Consider the following 5568-nt stretch of genomic DNA (forward strand, 5'->3'; position numbering starts at 1 on the left):
AGGAGAAAGGTTTTATTCGTCCTAGTTTGTCACCTTGGGGAGCACCAGTTATATTTGTTGATAAGAAGGATGGTACTCAGAGGATGTGTGTTGATTATCGGTCACTCAATGAAGTTACTATCAAGAACAAGTATCCGTTGCCTAGAATTGATGACCTATTTGATCAGTTGAGAGGTGCTTGTGTTTTCTCTAAGATTGATCTTCGTTCTGGCTATCATCAGTTGAAGATTCGTGCAACTGACATACCTAAGACAGCTTTTATTATGAGGTATGGTTTGTATGAGTACACTGTTATGTCCTTTGGTTTGACCAATGCACCTGCCTACTTTATGTATTTGATGAACAAGGTGTTCATGGAGTTTTTGGATAAGTTTGTGGTGGTGTTCATCGATGATATATTGATATTCTCCAAAATAGAAGAAGAGCATGTTGAACATCTGAGGTTGGTTTTGCAGAAGCTTAGGGAACACAAGTTGTATGCTAAGCAAAGCAAGTGTGAATTCTGGTTGAAGGAAGTTTCTTTCCTAGGACATGTTGTCTCTAATGGTGGAATTGTAGTAGATCCAAGTAAGGTGAAAGATGTATTGAATTGGAAGCCACCAATAGATGTGGGATAGATTCATAGTTTCTTGGGATTAGTGGGATACTACAGAAGGTTCATAGAAGGTTTCTCTAAGCTTGCCAAGCCTATGACAGCTTTGTTGGAGAAAAATGCTAAGTTTGTGTGGTCCGTGAAGTGCCAGGCTAACTTTGAGGAGTTAAAAAAGAGGTTGACTACAGCCCCAGTGTTGATTTTGCCAGATCTAAACAAGAGCTTTTCGATCTATTGTGATGCATCTCATCAAGGACTTGGATGTGTTCTTATGCAAGAAGGCAGAGTAGTGGCTTATGCATCCTGGCAGTTGAGAAAGCATGAGTTAAATTATCCTACTCATGACTTGGAGTTAGCAGTAGTGGTTCATGCTTTGAAGATATGGAGGCACTATCTTATTGAGCATAAGAGTGACATCTATACTGATCACAAGAGTCTGACATACATTTTCACTCAGACAGATCTAAATATGAGAAAACGTCGATGGTTAGAGTTGATCAAAGATTATGATCTAGAGGTACACTATCATCCTAGAAAGGCGAACGTTGTTGCCGATGCTCTTAGTAGGAAGAGTTATGCCAATGAGGTGCAAGTGACATCGATGTCAAGTGAGTTATGTGCTGAATTGGAGCGACTAAATTTGGGCTTTGTCACTAATGCAGTGGAGTTGGTGTTGGAGCCTAAATTGGAGCAAGAAATACGTAAGGGACAGTTACAGGATGCAAAGTTGAAAGAGATAGCGGAAAACACAGTGATTGGTAAGGCACCGGGATTCCGTATGAATGACAATGGAACTCTTTGGTTTGGGAAAAGACTATGTGTGCCTGAGGATAAGGCTATTCGAGAGGCAATTCTTCATGAGGCCCATGAGTCTGCTTATTCTATTCATCCTGGAAGTACCTAGATATATTTGGATTTGAAAGAGAAGTATTTGTGGTACGGACTGAAGAGAGATGTTGCGGAATACGTGGCTTTATGTGATACCTGTCAGAGAGTCAAGGCTGAACATCAAAGGCCTGCAGGATTGCTACAACCAATGAGGATACCTGAGTGGAAGTGGGAAGAAGTTGGTATGGATTTTATAGTTGGGTTACCACGTACTCAGAGATGATATGATTCAATCTGGGTAATAGTGGATCGGTTAACTAAAGTTGCTCACTTTATACCGGTCAAGACTACCTATACTGGCCCCCAATTGGCTGCGCTATATATGGAGAGAATAGTTTGTCTACATGGAGTTCCCAAGAAAATTGTGTCTGATCAAGGTACTCAATTTACATCTCATTTTTGGCAGCAAGTACATAGTTTGTTGGGAACCAAGTTGAATTTTAGTACAGCATGTCATCCCCAGATAGATGGGCAAACTAAGAGAATTAATCAGATATTAGAGGATATGTTGAGGGCTTGTGCGTTGCAGTATGGTACAAGTTGGGACAAGAGTTTGCCTTATGCAGAGTTCTCGTACAACAACAGTTATCAGAAAAGTCTCAATATGGCACCTTTCGAAGCTTTGTATGGACGAAAGTGTAGAACCCTGTTGTTTTGGAACCAAACGGGAAAACTCAAGTGTTTGGACCAGATGTTCTGAGAGACGTAGAAGAGCAAGTAAGGATGATCAGAGATAACTTGAGAGTGGCTCAGTCTCGACAAAAGAGCTATGCCGACACTAGAAGAAGGGAATTGGTTTTTGAAGTAGGTGATTATGTGTACTTGAAGGTGTCACCTATGAGAAGTGTGAGAAGGTTTAACATGAAAGGGAAGTTAGCGCCAAGGTATATTGGACCTTTCAAGATTTTAGAGAGACATGGAGAGGTAGCTTATCAGTTGGAATTTCCTGAGAGTTTGTTAGGTGTACATGATGTGTTCCATGTATCTCAGCTAAAGAAGTATTTGCGTGTACCTGAGGAGCAGATACCATTAGAGGAGCTTACAGTTAAGGAAGATCTCACTTATGAGGAGTTTTCAGTAAGGATTTTGGAGAAGCCGAGTTATAAAGATGTGTAAGGTTCAGTGGAATCGGTATACAGAGGATGAGGCTACTTGGGAAAGACAAGAGGATCTAAGGAAAACATACCCACAGTTATTTGAGTAAGCATCGTCTAAATCTCGAGGACGAGATTCATTTTAAGGTGGTAGAATTGTAACACCCTAAATTTTACAACATTTTAAGATAGGGGAAATTGGTTTATTAAGCATTTTATGGGCATTTGAATTTAGGAAATAATAATCTTATTAAAAATAAAATCAAATATAGGTTAACAACAATGAGTGTGCATTCATGCTGTTGCATAATTTTTTGTATTGCTTGGTTTGAAGTCAGATTTTGAATTGAGTTGAGATTTCAATTTGAACTTGCTTTGAAAAAAATTAGAAAAAGAAAAGAATAAATTCTTTCTCCTTCCTTTGTTTCTGGCCTACTCAATTTCCTTCCCGTGCGGCCCATTTCCTTTACTAGGCCGCTGCTCTCCCTTCCTCTTCGCTCGGGCTAAAGCCTAGTGCCCCTTTTTCCTCAACGCCAGCCCAAGCCGGTTTTCCCTTTTACGCATCGCGCGGCCCAGCGCTGCAAGCCGCCGGCCTAGCTTTGCTGGCCCAGCTGCACGCCCAGCCGCTTCCATAGACCCACGCGTTCCTCTCCGCTACTGACTAGCTGGGCCCACTAGTCAGGCTCCTTCTTCCTCTCGCCGTGGCCGGGTCGGACTCTGTTCCGCACCGATGTCGAAGTCCAGAGCTGCTATGACCTCCAAGGTGCCATGACGCCCAAGGGTTTCGACCCCATAAATAGCGCCCGTGCCCCTCCTTTGTCTCCTATCTCATCTGTCGTTTGGATTTTTCGCCCAAGCGGTCACAGCCAAGCAACGCTCTAGCGCCACCACCGACCACCGCTGTCCACCGAGCGCCGCGCCGCCGTCATTGTTTCCCGCTCGCGTATTCCGGTTCAGGTGAGATCCCCATCCCTTCCTCTCTCTCCCTGTACTTTTCTTTCATCGAATCATGCCTTTGAAGCCGAGTACCGCAAGCTCCAGAAGCCGGCCATGGAGCCACCGAGCTCACTGCCGCCATCACTGTTCCGGTTGGATTCCTCTCTCTTCCGCCAGATCAATTTTCAGCCATCAATTTCTAATCCAGCGGTGTAGATTGAAAGATACCCCTTCGATTAGAATTTTGCGCATGAGTCCTTATAAATAGTTCAATGTTAACCTGCAGTCCAAACATTTTCACAGATTACATTTCTTTCTTTCGAAAGCGTATTTTCGTTCGGTTGGACTGAAATACGTTTTCAGTTATTTACAGTTTTTCCATTCAACTTGTTTTAGCCATAAAATCTTCGTTTTAACTCCGATTTGATCTATTCAAGTTGCGTTAGGTTCATAAATAAGTGATCTACATGTTCATGCTACTGTAAAGTAGGTTTCCAACTTTTATAATTTGAGCTTAGATTTAATCTATTATTTTCCTATAGGAAATCTTGTTTAATTCATAACTTCTCCGTTTTAGCTCCGATTTTCATGATCTTCGCGTCTGTGTGTTTGTAGCGAGATGTAGATTTGTTTTCCAAACTTTTCATCTTGGTTCTATGCTGTTGGTGTACTGTTCTAATCTATAGCCTTGTTTGCTTTGCATGATTGCTCCTGGATGCCTTGTATGTTGCTTGTGGTTATCGAGTATAGACGGTGAGCAGATCAGTGGGAGATCAAGGGTACGACTTTGACGAGCAGAACCAGCAGGAGTACTTTGCTCAAGGCAAGTATAGCATGGGATCATCCTTGTTTCCTATTCACTTTAATTCATTAAATTCATGTTGCATGTGTCATCTTGATAGGGATTTCCTAGAATTGAACTATTACCTTGTCACCTAAGGGTTATGCATTGGGTAGCTTTGCTAGTGCTCAATTAAACCATGATCTTGTAACTTGACTAATGGTATATGCAATAAACATTAAAACATGACTTTTTAGCAACATGGAAACAGGGGGCTAGGAGTGTTTAGCTACTTTCTAAATGCTTCAGATTCCTCTCCCTAAGGACTTATCTGTAAGTGATCATCCGGGACTTACAGTACAAGCTATGAGGGCTATATGGCTCTGGCTTTAGCTCAGTATGAGGACCTTTTCTAGCTTGTTAGTGGTTACCTTTATTGGTGTAAGAATGGCTTGCCGAATCGGGTATAAGACAGCCTCTACTCTTATGTGTATAGCCGTGAAGGAATTGTGCCATTTGACAGGGGGTTCCTATAACTATTTGCCGAGTGAATCTAATGGCCCTAAATTGTTAGATGAACCTTTGAAAGGCTTCATAGTGACCCTTGCCTGCTCACCTTGAAAGTGTTTTGGGAGTAATTAACCCGGGCATATGGGTATCACGACTCATAGTGAAAGTGTACAACCTCTGCAGAGTATAAAACTGGTATATCAATCGTGCTCACTGGTCACAAGCGGCCTTGGAACATTTATGGAATAGAGGAACACTAAGTATTATTTGTTTATGCTATTCATTATTCATGTTTACATTTGATCATGTGTTTTGCATTGGGAATTGAAACAACTTGTTGCTACTCATAAGCTAAAATTGTGACAACTAAAAGATGAATGCTATTAAACCTGTGTCAAGCCTTTGAGCCTCATGAACCCCTGTGTTACACTTGTTAGTACAACATGTACTTATGCTTGTTTATTTTCATTATTTGGATAAAAATCCCAGGATGGGTAACAGATGACTTTGGGTATGATGATTTTCCTAAGGACTACTAGACTTGTGGTCAACCAGTCGACGTCCCTATGAAGTAGAGCTTCCGCGAGAGATCTTTTTATTATTTCCACTTTATTTATGTGATAACTCTGTCATTATCGTGATGTAATAAACATTTGTGATGATACTATTCATGATTTGTCGGCTTATGTGTGTGACTGATCCCTAGACGCACATAAGATTTTGCACTCTATTTTATCCTTAAAATTGGGTGTGACACAGTGGCACCG

The sequence above is a fragment of the Miscanthus floridulus genome, chromosome 1 (genome assembly GCF_019320115.1).
Source record: "Miscanthus floridulus cultivar M001 chromosome 1, ASM1932011v1, whole genome shotgun sequence".
Classification (NCBI taxonomy): Eukaryota; Viridiplantae; Streptophyta; class Magnoliopsida; order Poales; family Poaceae; genus Miscanthus; species Miscanthus floridulus.